A 19650-nucleotide genomic window follows, 5' to 3' on the forward strand; every position below is an offset into this window, starting at 1 on the left:
TCCTTTAAACTCCACTGAGGTCACACTCCTATGTTTGTGACATAGCAGCAGGTTGCCATGGAGATGACGGCTTTATCAGCAACCGTGTCTTGCCATGACCTCACAACAAGGTTAGCAAGAAGCAGATGGGCTGTGAAACAGACCAACCCCCTTGTCTAAACATAAATAGCATTGATAATTAATTAGTTGAAGCAGCAGGGGAAATTATGGAAATTTGTAAAATGAGACAGGACTTCTATTTATTACTTATTTGATCTATACCTCTTACTAGAGACAAAGCATTCCCCTCCCTCCATGGGGGAAAATGGATGTGGAGTTTAACAACATGCGACTGATTTGGATGGTGCAGGGTTTACCTTCTAGACCCTTTGATTTCTGGATTCACACTGCAAAGTGATTACATTTTGTTACAGAAATGATGGGGAGAGGGGACTGTAGAATAATAACTAGCTAGGACATGGAACTTGTAGAAACGCAACAGGTTGTGGTTCCTATCCGTACTCGTGTTATCCACAGCTCATTAGCACACACGTTTTTGGGGTACTTGAATTATTAAATTAAAGGAAGAAATTGCACATCATCAATTGCTTCCTTTGAGAGTCTGAAAACTATATATGTTCTTAGGCACAAGGATATTTGTCTCACAGACACAGGCAGTCTGGGTGTATGACATTTACCAGGAACACATTTTGAATTGCAACGCTCTTTGGCCTCAGCCATTCTTGCCCCATTGCTGGTGACTACGTCATCGTGTATGAAATTGTGCAAGGCTCACCACTCTGTCCACTGATTGGTTCTTAAGAATGCATCTTACAAGTGGCCCTGTATACCAGGGCGCAAAGTCCCACCATTCTAACCAGAGCTCTGTATGTGAGGATGGAAGAGTGACCCTTCCTTGTCTATGCAGACTCCAAGAATGCAGTGCCATTGTGTCTGGGAGGACCTGCGGGTCTCAGGGAGGACAGCTGGAGCTGGTTATGTAGTTCTGCCTCATCAGCTGTACCGTGTGCAGACTGGGAAATGAAGAGACTAATGGATGCTCAACAGAGCAAATGAGAGGGCTCCTTCAAATATCCTGTGTCCATAGATGGGAACAGTTCACTCAGATAAAAATCAACCTAAAGTGACACTCTTTACTCTTAAAACAAATTACTGAGGACTTGATCCACAATGACTTGAATCTTGGTCAGCTCTAGAGGGGAATGGAGAATTGATTAGATTGGCCATCCTTCTCCCATTTTGTGTTCTAGTGGTTTTTTGTTTGTTTTTGTTTTTGTTTCAGTTCTGAGAACTAAACCGTCAGGCTTGCCACACAAGCAATATACCAGGGAGCCCCAGCCCCAGCCCCAGCCCCAGCTCCAGCCCTGTGCCCTTGTCATTGTCCTCAGATATTCACTTCTCAAAGATATTTCTCCTTATAATTTCTGCCCCACCTATTTCACCTATGTTATTTATAAACAAATGTCTATATAGGGGCCCATGATAAATCTTTGTTGACTGCTTAGCACATTGAAAAATTTTGTCTTATTATTCTTGCATGATTTTAAGATTCAGTTTCTGAAGTCAACATCTTGGTATTATTCAGTTGATATGAATGTTAAGGAGTACTGATAGCTTCAAGCTCCCTGAAACTAGACCATGTACCTTTATTGTGGCTTCTTCTGTCTGTGATATTAAATCTCCAACCATGATACACTACAGCTTTCATTTACAAATGTGATTTTACAGACTCCTTGTCCTTGCCCAGAGTTTCTAGATGTCTTTACTTGTGACATTATTATTAATCAGCTCATATACATCTAAGACTGTATAGTTTAATATGAGTTATTAAAATGCCACTCTTCTTTACGTTAAGTTGGAATGTGAACTTCATGATGAACACTCATTATCACAAACATCTGAAACTGGAATTGATGGCTCTATGCCTTTGAACAGTCAAAAGAACTGGGGCTACAATTTAATTATTACTTGATTAGTGCTCTGTGTTCCGTTCAAATATACTCCCAGTGATAGGGTACATGGAAAATGGATATTCAATAAGGAAAAGTTTAGGAATTCATAATCTAGCTTGATGCTTTGAAAAATGAAATAATAATGATGAAGTTGATAAATGTTTAATAAGTGCTTGCTGTGTTCCAAGCATTGAGCTAATATTTAATTCCATATCCTCCTCCCACTATGTGCCATGCTAAAAGGAAAGCGTGGAGGGCAGAATTATTTTTCTTGATGTATGAACAAAAAATATGTTAGGAGAACCGGGAAACCTGCAACAGCTTCCACACTGAATATTGACAGGAAGAGTTTGTGGGACTTTTATAGATGAAACAGTACTCCTAATTATTCTAATTTTCCATAAAGTTGTTCATCCTTGCAGTTTTCTTCATTTTTCTACTTTGTTTTAGTATTTCCTTGTTAGGGAACAATGAGTAGATTATTTATCCCTCTATTTCACATGGTACAAACATGCTATGTAACCTGTGATGCATGCATCTTGGTCCCTTGCAGACACCATAGAGCATAACTCTCTTGCAGTGGCATCTGCCCACATATTTTGCTTCATATGGAACTCAGCATGGGTTTCTGCCTTCTTGAGGGAGATGATGTAATTACTTGTCTTGTAGGGCTTTAAATTATGTGACTAACTGTCTATCTAAAAAGGAGTGCAGCCGTTCATTTTTCTATTCAGTCAGTATATGATAAGAACTTGCAGAAGTGAAATGAACTTTGAGACTGTTTAAAATGAATGACCCAGAGAGCTGATGACTTACGAGCACTATCCGTTGTTTTTTTTTTCCCTGAAAACATGACTAATTCTCTAAGCCTGCAAATAAAGAAAGTGAAATAAACAACAAATTCTACTGATGACACTAAAAACACTCCAGAATGAAATAGGACATGTTGCATCTGAGCCAACTGTCACCTCTTTAACCCTTCCATCTGTTGCTCTACATTAGCAAAAAGGAAGTTAAAAATACAGACCACATCTAGTCTATTAGCTAGGTAATTTGGTTTTCAAGTGTGTGTGTGCCAGAGAGGCACACTTGCCTCTCTCTGTGTGGAAACATTGAGGCCCACAATTAACCCTATTTCCTTCAGCTTCCAAATCTATTTTGTGCCCTCACTCAAAGCTACCTCTGACTGGAAACCATGCTAATAACTTTGCTGGACTCGACTAGCGTGGATTCTATGGGGTGGTTTTCAGGAAGACGGTGGTAGCTTGCTCTACTCCCTCTCTCAAAGATATCTGTTTGCATGACTAATTTGATACGGGAGTAAAACGAAGGATGGAGTGAGTATTGAAATTATAAAAAAAGGTTGGATGTTTTCCAGTTTTATTACATTAAAAGGTTCTTATTACGAAATTCAAAGAGATGCTGGAAAACAAACTTAGACAAAATAGTGATAGTCTACACATGAAATGCCACAAATATCGTTATAATTATTTTAAAAGATATCTAAATGGGAGGGGCTTTGGAGTGTTTTCTCGGGGGTTCCACCCTCAGACTTCTCAAGCTATCATTCCATGATGTCACTCCACAGCACATGCTTATGAGGAAATATGTCCTACTCCGAATGACTGCAATGGAAGTGGTCATTGTGGAGCCCGCTGAATGGACATGCCGTAGTATGTCACTGAGCTGCCGATGTTCTCCGTGAATCATCTTGTAATCTCTTTTTCCTTATTTGAAATGAGAAGATGGTTGTAAGAGACAACACCCTAGCAAGAAACAGTCTGCCTTCACCTTCTTCACCTTACATACACATTGTTCCTGAGGTTTCTCTGTTCAGTTAGGTTTCTGAGATATCAAAAACTTTTGTTTGGATATTCATAGTTGGCAAGGGGAGGGTACTTCTAAACCTGAAGAACCTAATAGTGGAGGGTTAAATATTACTACTTACTTATTTCTCAGAAACACAGCATGTCCCCCTATTTCCATAGTTGTCACTAGTAAGTTCTCAGCATTTATGGAATAAGTATGTTTTCCTTCAAATCACCTTCAACTTGCTTCAGACATTCTTGTTTATCAAACCAAGACAGATTACATCTTTTGATGGCATGTATGTAGACTCTATGAGTGCCTGTGCATGTGTGGGGGATATGTATGTAAATGTATGTGTGCATAAATGTGTGTGTGTGTGTTGTTGAAGTGCTATTCTTGAGCCCAAGGTAGCTCACATACTAAGCAAGCATTCCACTACAATTCTGCCCCCAAGCTTCTAAGTTAAATATTTTTGAAGGATTATATTTAGTTAAATAATTTCTTTTGATAATAATTACTACTGTTAAATTTTCTTGTAGCTGAACATTTAAACACCATCTATACACATATATACCATTTCATTCAACAAATATCTCTTACCTCTGAGAGCATCACAGTAGGCTTCAAGAATTGAAGGGCCAATATAAGATGCAGCTTTTAGTCTCAATATCATTTAGGGAAACAGATATGTCTCCCTAGACAAATATTGCTCTCCAAAGAAACCCATTTCTTTAACGTGGTCACTTTTACTAGGAAAGTCATCAAATCAACATCTCACAAGTAAGGCCTTTGGACTCTCTTTTGAACTCTTTCCCTACCACCCTTTCAGTTGGGCTCTTCATTCCTCTCTAAACTCAGGCCTCCTTTTATATTTCTTTCTTTTCCTGTTGCCAATGGAAATAATGTTTTGTTCCCTTATAGGATTTCATTACAAAAAATACAACTACCTTCCCTGAATCCTGGAAATGCAGTGTCCTACCCCTTATCCTTTAGTTATTTAGAGTAGAAATTTAAGTAGTACACAACATAATTTTCTTTCTCGGTCACCTACATATCTCCATTTTTTCTAGGTTTTGTTTTACATGCAGGGGCACTTGTTCTATAGATGAAATTGAAATAAAATGACAGGTTAGAGAATACAAGCCACTGTCTCATTCCAGGTTCAAGAGGTAACAAGAGGTTTGCTGAGACTTGCTTCATAGTACAATACTAAGAAATACCCTAGAATTATCAACTAATATCCCTGCTCACTAGTTGAACTTACAGAATCAAAATCCTTAGGTATTTATTCCAAAGAAACCAACAAGTTTAAATATTAGACTGATAGCACTCTAATTTACTTGGGTCATTCTGAACCAACATGCTTAGGGGCCAAGAGAACTCCTCCTTATGGGATGTGGATCACCTATGCACAACTATAGTGCAGACCTGTTTCCTTCCCTTCTGGTGTAGGTCAAGATGAAAGATGAGTATCATGCTATTCTTTAGTCACCCTTTAGAAGAGACAAAGTAAAGATGTAGCCTCCGTTTTGGTTATGTGTGGTCCATTGGCCAGTGTCATCACCAGTCTGTAAGGATTTACTAGCAATACACGTTGCAAAAATCTACTCCCCAGTACGCTGAATTAAATACATCAGTTTTTCTTTCAGTTTCTGCTCCACTTCATTCAGAGATTTTCCCATCTGCTGATGCCAAACCCAGACACTATTGTTGATGCTTAGAAGTGCTTACTGACAGGAGCCCAGTATAGCTGTCCCCTGAGAGGCTCTACCAGAACTGGACCAATACAGATGCGGATGTACACAGCCAAACATTGGACTGACTGCATGGTCCCCAATGGGTAAGTTAGGGCAAGGACTGTAGGGGCTGAAGATGTTTGCAGCCTCATGGGAAGAAATGCAGTATCAAGCAACCAGAACCCCCAGAGTTCCCATGGACTCAACCACCAACCAAAGAGTACATAAAGGGTAACCATGGCTCCAGCTGCATATGTAGCAGAGGATGGCCTAATCGAGCATCACTGGGAGGGGAGACCCTTGGTCCTATGGAGGCTTGATGACCCAGGATAAGGGAATTCAAGGGTGCTGAGGTAGGAGTAGGTGGGCAGGTGGGGGAGCATCCTCATAGTGGCAGGGTGAGGGAGGAAGGAATAGGGGGCTGGTGGAGGGAAAATTGGGAAGAGGGATAACATTTGAAGTGTAACTAAGTAAAATAACCAATAAAATATGAAAAAAGATAGCTCTCAAAAATACATCAGTTTTAACCAAACCTAATTATTTTAGAAATGAAAGTTAGAGAAGCACATAGAAGTACTTAGATGATTTCACTTTCTATTGACAAAGAGCAAAGAAAGGAGAAGGCTCACAAGTTAGAAACTTCCCATCATGAAAAGTAGGAAGTCTAGAAAGGAGGCAAAGAAAGGGAATTTGTATACATTGTGTGTATGTATGTTTAAGTGTAGTGTAGTGTGTGTGTGTGTGTGTGTGTGTGAGAGAGAGAGAGAGAGAGAGAGAGAGAGAGAGAGAGAGAGAGATCCAGTCCAGACACAGACCTATAGAAATACCTTTGCCAGAAGTTTTCAGTACTATGTATTTCAACCTCAAAATTCCCTCCATTGATAATGAAGCATGTCAGGAGTTTGTCTTCTCCCCTGAGGTGTCCACACATCATCTTAAACATCAGAGTGTTACCTGTTGGTCTTGTGCTCTAACTATTCAAATGCTGATTTCTATGCCTAGCCATCTTGTTGCAGTCCAGACATTGTCATGGATAAGTATCTCCAGTCTCAATGTTACATAAACATTGTTTTCTATTATCTTTGGTTGGTTAATAAAGAGCTGATCAGCTTATGGCTGAGCAGGAAAGTCCAAAGGAAGCAGGATGTCTGAGCCTGGTGGGAGAGTCCCAAAGAAACCAAAGAGGAAGAGGGAGGAGAAGAAGGTGTGGAGGAATCATGTGGAGGGACCAGACGGAGTGACTTTAAGGACACACATGAAGTACAGCAAGCCAAGGCAAGACTCAGATAGAAGGTTAAGGACCATGTGGCTGGGGATAGGGATCCTTAAAGGGTTAGAATAGCTCAGAATCTGCCTAGAGTGGACATAGCAATATCCCGATGTTACTTAAGAGTGAGGGGATTTTCAACCACCTGCCAAAGGCAATTACATCAGGGCCGTAACCTCTGCTTTCATCCTTAACCCAAGTTGAGAGAGGTAGGCTTTCTGACATTTCCTTTCAAGGCAAGGCTCAGGAAGGTCAGTGAAAGAAGTTCTTGTGATTACTTGAAGCAGACGCTTACAAGGTGACTCCTCTGTTGTTTGTAAACTGTTCTTGTAGCATAGGCAGACACAGCCTTCTGTATTCTTAGGGTCAAATGGCACCTTTACTGCCTGTGTGGTTGCTTGGTTTATTATGGAATCATTGCCGTAGTAAACACAATGGATGACAATAAGGATTCCTTGGATGAAAGGAATGCGGAAAACTCAGAATTCAAGCCTATATTCCATTGAATAATTCGGAATGTGTTATTATTTGAGAATGAAATATTCCACAAGTGAGATTACCATCTTCCTTTAAGCCTGCATTGTTCTACTCAATACAGTTGCAATTTGAGTACAGGTACAAAGAGTTATGTGGTAGTCTGAATATGCTTGGCCCAGGGAGAGGCAATATCAGGAGGTATGGCCTTATAGGAGTAGCTGTGACCTTGTTAGAGGATGTATGTTACCAAGGCGGTGGGATTTGTGGTCCTATGCTCAAGCTCTGCCCAGTGTGGAATAGAAATCCTCCACCTGGCTGCCTGAGATAGCGAGTGTCTCCTGCTGCTGCCTTTAAATCAAGATGTAAAGCTCTCAGCTTCTTCTCCAGTATCAGTTCTACCCACATGCTGCCATGCTTCCTGTTCTCTGAACCTGTTTGCCATTGTAAGAGTTGCCATGGTCATGGTGTCTCTTCCCACCAATTAAATCCAATGAAATATCTGATATGCAATCCCCAAAGGGGTTCCAACCTACAAGTTAAAAACCATTGCTGTAGAACATTTTCTTAATTAGTGATTGATGAGGGAAGGGCCCAGGCTATTGCTATTGGTGCTACCCCTTGTATTGGTCCTCGATTCTATAAGAAAGCAAGATTAGAAAGCAATGAGGAGCTAAGCCATAAGCATCACCTTTCCTGGTTCCATGCATGCATGACTTCCTGTCCTTTCTTGGAGAGACTGTGATATGAAAATGTAAGCCAAATAAACCCTTTCCTCCCCAAGTTAACTACTTTATAGCAGATGCAAAATTATATATAAGAAAGGGGAGATTTCAGTCCTTCACACAAGACCATTGGAATAATTAGCTAAGCATAGTTTTCTATTTTACCACAACTCTGTAGGTGATGTCCAAATGCAGGTGAGGGCAGGCACAAGATGAGTCAAGGCCTACGATTGGTCAGTGGAAAAGAAAGACTGGCTGAGAATTTTAGAAACTGGACAGAGAGTGCAGAGAGGGAAGAAGGAAGGAAAATGGAGGAAGAGAAAGACGACTCAGATCCGTGTAGCTTTAAATAGCCACAGGTAGCTATGAATATCTTATAAGGGATGCATAGTAACAGGACGATTTGTCTTGTCTAGGTGAACACTTGTATATCAATATCAACTGGCTCTGAGTTTATTGTGTATATTTGTGGGGTGAGAATTTACTGATACAAATCTGATTGATAAATTACAAGTCTCTAGAGTTTTGATTTTGCCAGGTTACAGGGATTTGTGACAGCTAATCTTGAGATGGGCCATTGTGCACAGGGCTGACATGACAGGGACCTGCCATGGGAACTTAGCGAGAAGGGAGCTTGCTGCTGGGGCCAGACAGTAGGCAGTAACGTGGTTTAAAGTGTACTTTGTTTTATTTATTATTTTAACTTGACATAACTCCAAGTCATGGGTACAGTTTATAGAACCTTGGACTTTATTTCTTCTACGTGTTATGACTTTTTACATAAGACTTACTAATCACTTATCTCAACACTTCATTTTTAAAAAGCTGCAGGGTAGGTGATCTGTTATAGCATCCATCTCTTACATACTCTGTATTTAATTTCTTGTACAGGTTAAATTGTTTGAGGACAAATAGTCTCAAAACTCTCTACCAAGCTTCATAAAATTATTTTTCATTCACAACAAATACTTTAAGTCATATGATAACTATAGTCTCTAAGAACATTTTAAGGAAATAAAATATACAGAATGTCACAAAAATTTGAAACGTGACAATATTTCTTAATGTGGACTTAAACAGAGGGTAACTGACAAATGTACAAAATTTTAATAGCCCTGGTTGGTGCTGGGGAGTAGAGAGCGTGCTTTGTATCCAGAAGAAATGAGCGAGAAGGAAGGGGCGAGATGCAGGAGCAATGGTCTCTGGGGAATAAAGAGAGGTGATACACCACTCAGTCATCTGTGAAAACCAGAAAGGAAGTTAGAGAAAAGCAATGCCTGAAGAGGATTTTCACAAAGCTAACTCATAATGATGACGAGGTGAGCAACTGCTCGCATGCATTCCAATACTCCACTAATGCTGGTTGCCCAGGTGAGACTTACCAAAAGGAAATGCCAGTGGCTATTTTACCAGGATCTTCGGTTGCTATGGCCTGACTTACCTTTGTGGTGTGTGTTTCGAGAACTGATTTTTGAGAACGAAAACACCTGTCTTGTAAGTGGAAAAACAGTGTGTAGGAAATGGGAAAAAAATTTCTAGAACTGTAGAAAAACAAACCCACAAACAATAAATAAATTAAATAATTAATGAATAAACAAAAAAATCACAAAACTTAGTCACTTAATCACAAAACATAATTACTTAAAAGTTAAAGAGACACGGGAAGTCGTGATTCCTTTCTCATAAGTTAAGGTTCCATTCTGTCTCCTTCCCCCACTAAGTAGCTGTCTTCCATTGCTGGGGTTGATCTGCTAAACTGCATTGCTCTCTATGAGGAAACACCTCCCTCTCTCTCTCTCTCTCTCTCTCTCTCTCTCTCTCTCTCTCTCTCTCTCTCTCTCACACACACACATACACACACACACACATGCACACATATATACACACACACATACACACACACATACACACACACATACACACACATACACACACATACATACACACATACATATACACACACACACACATACAAACACACACACACACACACACACACACTGCACTTTGTCTCTAGATAAAACAGGGGTGTCTTATCAAAATTCCCTGTACCCATTCATTCCAAAAAACCTGGCTTGCCTTCACTCCCTAAGGTCTTATTAAGCCTTTACCAGGCACTGTGAGTACAGAGCTAAACAAAAACTAGCTGCTTGACTGCACTCCAGAAGCTTATACTGTAATGAGAAACCAAGTCCATGTCCCCTGGTAAGGTGCACCTGACATGCACACTTCGGGACATGTTTATGTCTTCCTCTTTTCTTACCACTTCCCTACTTTCTCACATATTAATGTTCCCACTACCATTTCTCTTCCCCTTCTCTTTTGCTTCCAATAATTATCTTATTATACTTCTCAAGGTGACATACATTTCCCCACCCATATGCCCCTATGCCCCCCATCTTGGTTACCTTTCAGTGCACTTTCTTTAGCATGTCTTCCTCTAACTACTTCAGCTTAGTAAGAGCTCCTCTGTGTACAGATGATAGAGGAGCCTTCACTCAGAATCGTAGCTGATTTATGTTCATGAGGAATTATCAGTTGAGTGAAGTGACTAAAAATTGATGGTTTGTTGTTTTCTACATAGAGACCAAAAAGAGCCATTGCAAGATTTGACCTGAGGAAAGTGACTCTTTATTTAAAGGTATGTATCTTGTTTGGTGAATACTGGGTTTCAATAATGCGTACTTAATTTTAAATGTTTATGTATTGTGTATGTGGTGGAGGTGCAAAGGTGTGGAAGTCAGAGAACAAGAAAGTTTCTCTCTCATTTTACCATGTGAATTCCAGAGAGCAATTTCTTCTCATCAGAAATGGTGTTACACCCCCTTGTATTCTGAGCCCTCTTGGAGGCCATGTAAATATTCACTGAATAAGAAAATGAAGGGGGAAAGTCAGCCACAACTCCAAACAAATACTTAAACTATGTTTATATGTATGTAAGGAAGATTAGAATGCATACTGGACATAGGCTTTTTTTCCAAATAGGAGTCTGGAACTTTCACACTGTAGATAATTTAAGAAAAGAGGAGTAACCGATCTCTCAATCTTTTACATCCTCCAATTTCTCTTGTTCTTCAAATGGAACAGTGAGGGCACTGGAGTTGAAATTGCGAGCCCTTTTTGGCTTTCACATCTGAATTATGAAATGCCACATCCGCCAGGCTCAGCTAGAAGCAGGCAGCATCAATATTAATGTCTGGAAGGGCCTGCAGCATGGCAGTGGGATGGTTGAAAGCAGAGAGCAATCACAGACTACATCTTAGTAAATAAATTCCAGGTCTAATTTGTTTAGTCTTTCACCCACATTTTTTTAAGGAACATATTATTCTTTTTTAAAAAGCAAATCAATATGGACTCTCCCGGAACTGCTGACTTGGTAGGTTTAAGATGGAAATGTTGATTTGTTTTTCTCCAGCAGCCTGCTAGCTGACTACTAGCATCACACTGTTCCAATCCAACAGAGTTACAAGGATGTCCCTCAAGTATCACTCAGGAAGGATTTAGGAAGCCCTTGATGCTGTGTGCTGAATATCATCTGGCTACTACAGGAACATAGACCACGGACAGACTGGACTTTAGGTTCAAGGGGTTTATAATCTGGATAAAGGAGACAGTCACAGACAGCTGATATTCACAGAATAAAAACAGCAAATGTTCTACCAGGAACTGTAGTACAAGCCATTATCAGCACATGGTTCCCAGCCCAGGGAGCTCTCTTTAGTCTTTTCTTACCCTCTTCATATACTCAATGTTGAACACTGTGTGTTTCATATGTATTCTGTCATTTACTCTACAAAGCAAATTCATACAAAGGAAGGTTCATAACATATGATCAATTTACAGAGGAGAAAATGTGATTTAATAAATGCAAGATGCTATCAGAAATGATAGCACATAGGAAACCAGAAGTGCTGGATCCTAAGCTGTTCTCCTACTGAGCTCTTGAATCAGCTGGCACCTACTGCCTTTGGCATCACGTCATAGTTTCTTATTACCCCTTGACCTACGTATGCTGGCCACACTGTAGTGATCTGCTGGTCATCTCTGGAACAATCTTGCTTAGTATTTGATTGGCTCACCCATCACCAAGAGCTATAGCAAAGATATCATGACCTCCAACATATAGATCCCACGTATAGTGTGGTGTCTGAAAGCAGTCATCTCAGATTGAAATCTCAGACCCGTCTGAATATGCATGGCCTGCATGCTCCCTTATGTGCAATGGTGTATCCTTAAAATGGGGAATAAGTAATTTATGAATGTCATTAACTACCTTGGTGAACCAATACTAGTAGTGTACGTGTCCACTGAAGTTTATGGATGGCCATTTAAAGGTGTTGTGTCCTAGAAAGTTACTGTTTTTGAAAAAAATATCAATTATCTGGCCCACCAGGAGGTAAGATGTTAGTTGAATTGTGCAGATGTTAAGTCTTTGTGAATGCTAACCAAATCTTTCACGATTTGGTTAAAAAAAATGAAGCTCCAAAAAGGTAAAATAATTTTCTTATGTTCACAGGAGTTTAGGGTCCTTTTTAGAAGGCCACAGTAGTGCTTTGGGCACATAAACAGTTCCTGACAGAACTCTTAAGTATCAGTTTTCAATACTGTAGCCACAGAACAGATTTTAGCTCTCACTTATTTGCCTGTCTTTGGACATTTATTCATTGGTAAATATTCTAATATCTTATAAAGAGCACTTAGTCTTAGGATTTATTCTAGTTTAAAGTATTTCACTTATAAGGTGCAAAGCAATGGTTTTTTTCTATGAAATAAATATTTTATCTGTGAATGACAAATGTAGTTGGACTCATTTCAATAAATATTTGAGTGCCTAAATTTGCTCTGTTATTATGCACTGGACAAACAGCATGGCATCTGGTCTTTGGGTCACAAGAGCTTGTTTGTTTGTTTTTTTTTTTAATTCATCTCATCTTTCTGTGTTTTTCTTATTTTGCAAAACATTAGGTTAAGACTGCCAAAACAGACTAAGGTTTATGGTGTTTCTAGAACCTCCTTTGGGAACCATATTTTTTTCCATGAATTTAAGCCTCCCTCATCCCCAACAATCTTTTTGCTCAAATAGAATAAATTCATAGACAGTGTATGGCCATCTATAGAGATAGCATACATCAATGATCTTGCCTAGACAATCTTTCAGGTACATTATTTATTTATTTTTATTGTCATTTTATTTCTTTACATTTTAAATGCTGTCCCACTTCTAGGTCTCTTGTCTGTAGGCCTCCTCCCCCTTTCCCTCTCCCCTTTGCCTTTCTGAGGATGCTCATCCCTACTCCCACCTCTCTTACATCCCCCTACATGGAGCATCAAGCCTCCACAGGCAAAAGGGCCGCTGATGCCAAATAAGGGATTCCTCTACTACATATGTAGCTGGAGCCATGAATCCTTCCATGCACACTCCTTAATTGGTGGTTTGGCCTTTAGATGGGTGGGTGGCCCCATCCCACTGGGGACCATGCCTATCTACTAGAGGTGGTCTCTATAGGTCCTGTCTCCCCTTTGTTGGATATTTTATGATTCTGAATACTTACAAAGTGACAAAAGATAATGTTCACATAGTTTAGGATGCTCTGTTCAATGATACATTTTTATATTATACAATATGTATTAGACATCTTTTATAAAAATTATATGGTGTTATTCCCATTTTACAGAGAAGGAAAGAGAGGTTAAACTTATATAAATATATCTACATATTATTAATTATATTATATGTATATAATTATATTTTATAATTATATCATTTATAATATATACTATAAATTATAGCAATATATATATATATGTGAAATCTTTCACAAAATTGCATGCTAATAATCCTATATCACAGAGAATTAGAGACCTAAGCCATATCCATCTATTCCAAGTTCTATGAATGAACTTGGGAGAACTGACATTTGAACCCAGGCTTTCATAACTAAATCTTTAAATCCTTCTAGCCCCTAGGAGACTTTCCTGAATAAAGTAAGTGTTAAAAAGAAGAAAAAAATATCCTCATTGCAATGCTGAATTCTGAAACAGTAAAAAGCAACAAAAATGTCATACTGTAAAATACACTGGCAAAGCTTAGCAACTAGATTTTGAAAGAACTTTTTAGAGAATCCCTTGTGTCAATGTCTATGTGGGTTAGTGAGAAACCCTGAAGTAGCTCTGTGGAAACCAAACCATGGGCATAGGAATTCTAAAAAGGGCTTGATTTTATTGCTTCAGAAAAGAAAAGAAAAAAATTTACCCATAATTTATCTCATAAAGCAATCCAAATTTTTTTTTCTTTACTGGGATTGTTAGAGAGGGAAACGATATAATAAAAGTGTCATGGAATCCCCTGGAATAAAACTTCCAACCTATTCCTAAATGCAGTGCCATTATTAGAAAGATGTCCTGGGGCACAGAATGTCATCAATAATATGTGTATTTAATGTGACATCTCAATCTTTAGTTGTCATGGTTCTAGTCATCATGTATTTACATATACATGCACATGCAAGCATGCATGGTATGCCAACATGTATGCTCCCTAAACTTGGAGGATATCTGAACTGTACAAAGGAATTCATTGTTTATTTTGAATCAGTCCCTTTTACAGTGTGTTCAATGTCAGCAATGCCAGCACCCATGGGAGCATGCTTAAGATGCTCAGGCCTTACCTAAGTGTACTTGATCAGAACTTACATTTTAACCAAGACCCCTTGGAATGCAATCGAGTTTGGAATGGTCTAATCTACTAGAAGACCAGACAGTAGAATTTCCTGAATGTGCAGTAGCAGCTCTTTGCAGAATTCCAGAAAAAAAACTAAACATATTTAATGATTCCAACCGTGCATAAATATTGCTAATGTCTGACAGCCAGGCTTGAATCAGACTATTGGACTGAAGTAGGGTACTGTAGTCTTCTCTCAGGGACCATGATAAGGAAATGCTAATCTAAGTGAGGATTCTGTAATGACAAGTTCATGTATGATGCTACATAATTAAAACACATCCATTGCCCCTTTCAAGATGCTCAACTATAGGACTGCATTTAGTATTCATTATCTCTCTCAGAATACATACACACACACACACACACACACACACACACACACACACACACACGTGCCCACGAATGGTGTAAGCTCTAGGATTGCAGTCTGTTTATACATTTCAGATGATCTATATTAACTTCATCAAGTTGAATAGCCTCTTTTAATCATGGGCATTGTAATATACCTTCACTGTCCTCTCTGGTTGAGGGATAGAGATTGGGGGGAGGAGGCAGTAATCAAATTAAATACAAAATCAAATCTATCTTGTAGGTATGTTTTCCTAATGAAAAACTATTTTTTTATTCTTCTTCCTAGTCATCTAGAGATAACCATGGTTAGAACCTTTGTTTCTGATTGGAAATAAAACTCTATGCTCTGCAGGAATGTTGGAAAATTGAAAGTAAGTGACCCTCATCGCCACTGGAGCAGGGACCAGTCCACTGGAGCTTTTGATCGCTCCTCATACCAGGGCTTACATGTGAATTGTGAGCACCACCACAGTGGGCAACTGCATGACAGAGGGAGGCAGTAAATGCTCTGTGTTCGGCTCCTGTGGCTTTTGTTTCATACAGGCCTTTTCTCTGTGAGCATCAATTCTGCAGTGCAGAAGGTAGAGATGTGACATTCAAAGAGTAATTCAGTTAGAGTCACAGAAATTTCTGGTCACATTTAGGTCACCATTGAAATTGAGTTTTAATGTGAGATTCGCCTCAGGCTCAGTGGTTGCTTCCTTTACATCACGAGGAGTCATTTGCTTTGCAGACACTCGTGTAGCTGGTCATAATTAACTCTAGAGTTTCAAGGGACTTGCCTCACGCCCACACCTGCTTTTTCCTCTTCTGTTTTGATTTTCCCACATACATATTTTCGTTATCACCACACATGGCTTCGCTACATTCATGCACTCTTCTGGTAAGAGGTGAGCAGAGATTATAAGAGGAAAAGAACTATGCCAGATAGAAAGGGTTAAAAACCACGCATTGATTGTTGTTTATGTTATTAAAAAGAAAAACCTCCTCGGCTGGGCAATAGTGGCACATGACTTAATCCCAGTACTTGGGAGGCAAAGACAGGTGCGTTTCAGACCAGCAAGTTCCAGGAGACCCAACAGTAAACAGAGAGATTCTATGGGGAAAAACCAACAAACATACAAATTCCTGCAAACTTTGGGGTAAAAATTAAATGAAAAGTACATCAGATGTATTTCCTCAGATGCTGTGTCTACTAGCCCCCACCTTTGATTCATCCTGTACCTGTACCTGAACCCCTAACCATTCTGGACATCAATATTAATGTTGGCAGCTTTGGGCTGTGGCTAGTAGAGGTGTCATTTCACAATTCACATGCAAAACATTAAAAGCCATATAGTACAGAGATTACAAAGTAAAAGGCTCTATTGTCCATCAACTGTTCATTGAAAACCCATCAAAAACCTAGGCTTTAGCAGGCCTCCCTTAGCAGGGAATTCAACATTAACAAGTAAACAATAGTGGTCTAGAAGTTTACTCTTCTAATTTTCCCTGATCATAAAAGATCTAGGAAGGGCAAAGGGCAGGTCCTGAAATAGTTCACTTCAACATTGCCTGGAAAGCTTCTGACTCCAGGATTCTTCTGATTGCCAATTTATATCCAGGGAACAAAACCTCCAGAGAACTGACAGGTGAGAGAGATGAGTGCATGCTCTAGCCAGCCAGGAGTCCATGTCCAGAGATCTGCCTCTCTTCCCTGTTGCCAGGGAACTCTGGGATCCTGCTCACTCATCATATACACGAAATTTTATTTCTATTTTTCTAAAAACTATTTTCTTTAATATTAACATTTTAGGGAACCTAGATCTCCAACAGTCTTCAGAGGAAAATTGAACCCTTTTGCATCTTTCAATATCTCCCTCCCTCCCTCCCTCCCTCCCTCCCTCCCTTCCTCCCTCCCTCCCTTCTTCCCTCCCTCTCTCCCTTCTTTCCTCTTCATGTGTACAATGAAATGATGTGAAAGTGCTGAAGAGTAGTTCCACCTAATTACAAATTAGAAGAAATGCTGACTAAAGGAAATAAAAACTAGGACTACATTTTTCTGTCGGACACTATTTTATGGCCAGAACAAATACAGATGAAAGGAAGGAAACCAACAAGCAGGTTGTTTTTTGTTTTGTTTTGTTTTGTTTTGTTTGTTTGTTTGTTTGCTTTACCATCCACTCCTTCAACTCCTCCAGCACATTTTTGTTTGTTTATTCTGTACGGGACTTGTATTAATATGTGGACATCTCTGGTACAAAAGTGAAAGCGGCTCCCTGTCAATTCTAGGCAAGTTCTCCCCCCCCCACAAGCCCCATCCCCCTTGGCTACTTCCTTTCATGATTTAAGATGTTCTACTTCTAAAACAGGGACGCTTTCTAAAGATGCGCACAGCCCACAGCAGCTTGCAATTATTTGCGAGAGGGTTGGGTGTGTAAGAGTTGAGTTGCCAGCATATCCTCAATTTTAAATGGTGATTGTAGTCCTCTGCAGTGACAAACGTTTCAATAATGTGTTTTCTTCATTATTCTCAAAATAGGTAAGTGCTTCTTGCTTGCTATTCACTTTATTCTGATAATTTCGGTCCTACTCATTACTAAAGTGGTTTTCCTTAAGAATGAAGACACACACGTTGCTTTTCAAAGGAATTTATCTTCTCTTTTGTCTTCTGTTTTATTTATTTTAAGCCATGTTAGAAATGTATGTTTTTATTCCCCAGGACTCCAGAGTTTTAACTTCCTTTCTAGGCAACACACTTACAGACACATTTCCATAACTTACAATAATTTCAAAGCTCAAAACTGGGAAATAAAATAGCAAAATAGGGAAGGAGGATTCCCATTAGCCTGATTCAAGTCTAGACCGGGTTTCTTTCCACTTGGGTTCCACTGTATTTTTCAAGGTAGTTGCTCAGTTAAGAAAATACTTTCGAGTCTGTGTTTTCAGCCTCTTGGGAATGGGAGGCCAGGGATGCCTGCAGTTTCAATTGCTGCAGGCAATGTTTGCACTAAACAAAGGCAGGCAAGAAGGCCACTCCAAGAAGCACTGCAAATATCCCTATGGCTCACCGGGGCAAGCAGATATGTACGGCTGGGAGAAGGTCTCTGAGGTGAGATGGACAAAAGACTGACGAAGCTTGGGAAGGTAAAATGGAGCATGGAGACGGGAAAGGACATAGGGAGGCTGTGAGTTCAGGCTTGGATTTATAATTCATATACCGACAGCTCAGTGTTCCTACAGTGATGACGTTCTTTTATTCTCCCCGCCAATGACAATCAAATAATTCCAGACTTCAAATACTCTGAGAGCTGTTCCTCCCACCTCCTGATCCTGGCCTCTTCCCACACTGTTCACCCTGCCCCGATTTCAACAGCTTACAAGTCCTCAGGCTGCAAAACAGACGGCCCACCACCCACATCCTCTTCCACATCTTAAGGTCAAGGAAGACATTCTGGTGACTTTCGCAAAAGGAGAAAAAGGTAGAATAGGGCCATGGAAACAGATTGTTCTGCAAACTTGGATAGTTTCTCTGTCCTTTATTTGGTAGCTTTGTAAATGTTTGAATAATGTGGAACACACTGTTGTCGTTATGTGATAACCCCAATCAACTTTGTCCTGGTTTCAGAGGACTAGGTACTTCCCCAGGATCAGACAGGCAGTATCTAGTTTTATTTGACCCTGGGGGGGTAGATTTTCCTTCCATGTAATGGAAAGCAGTGGGAATATATTTGTCTCCTGAGTTCCGTTGTTTAAATAATGTTTTCTGCTCTTCCGTGGCAGGCATCCAAGAGCATCCTAGACAGCTGCCACTTTAGGGACCTCTTTAGGATGGCGGCCATTTCACTTTACTACGCACAGACATCCTGCCCACAACCTCCCAAAGGTGCCCTCCTCTGCTGTACCCACAGTTCCAGAGCTGGCTGTGTTTCAGGGAAATGTGGCCCAGTGACATCACCCATGGAAACAGCAGGGAAGTTTGGGAAATCTTGCCATGGGTTTCTTGACTTTGAAAGATCAAATGGAAGTGGACGCCAGTGATGTGATTGGATTTTCAAACTAATGGGCACGTGTCTTTCATCAAGCACTTTGGTTTCTGGTTCACACAGGAGCACATCGCATGTGGCAGTAAAACCCAACATTAGATACAGTTTTATGTCGCAGTCGAGTGTGGGCTAAAAGTAAACAGATTACGTTGCTGAGATTTTTGACCTCTCCCCTTAGGGGTGGGGAGGACAACATATCATTCTTGGGATAAACGATCAGATGTGCCTGAGCTGTTATGTGTGCATGATTTTAATTACAAGCATGCCCCAAGCCAAAACAAAGCACTGTGAATTATTCAAGACTTAGATGCTAAAGCCAAGCAACAATGGAGGAGTCTGTTGAACCCTCACTTATAGAGCCAGAAAGACTTGATGGAAAGTTACAGCATGAACAAACTTGGAGAATTTGGAAAAGCTGCTTGACCTGGGTTCATATCAGTTCTCTCCTCTGAAAATGTAAGTGTAGTGTGATTCTGTCATAGTCGTCAACACCGTGGGATGCCCAATAGTCTAGTCATGCCTGTTGAATATTTATTTAATCATTGTTCAAAAATGGCATCTGAAGTTAGCTCGAGGTTGCTTCATCT

The 19650-nt window shown here is 39.9% G+C and overlaps 1 protein-coding gene and 1 long non-coding RNA gene across 3 annotated transcripts in view; one reads left to right on the forward strand and one right to left on the reverse strand.

The window, feature by feature from the left end:
• Positions 1-19650, reverse strand: part of Lsamp (limbic system-associated membrane protein) — a 2169735-nt gene that overhangs the window by 1088243 nt on the left and 1061842 nt on the right. The window lies entirely within an intron of this gene.
• On the forward strand, positions 26-16867 carry LOC108352336 (uncharacterized). The gene is made up of 4 exons (XR_001840504.3): positions 26-110; positions 5411-5601; positions 10548-10604; positions 15325-16867. It is a non-coding gene; the product is annotated as an uncharacterized LOC108352336 (long non-coding RNA).

This window comes from Rattus norvegicus, chromosome 11, assembly GCF_036323735.1.
Source record: "Rattus norvegicus strain BN/NHsdMcwi chromosome 11, GRCr8, whole genome shotgun sequence".
NCBI classification, from domain to species: Eukaryota; Metazoa; Chordata; class Mammalia; order Rodentia; family Muridae; genus Rattus; species Rattus norvegicus.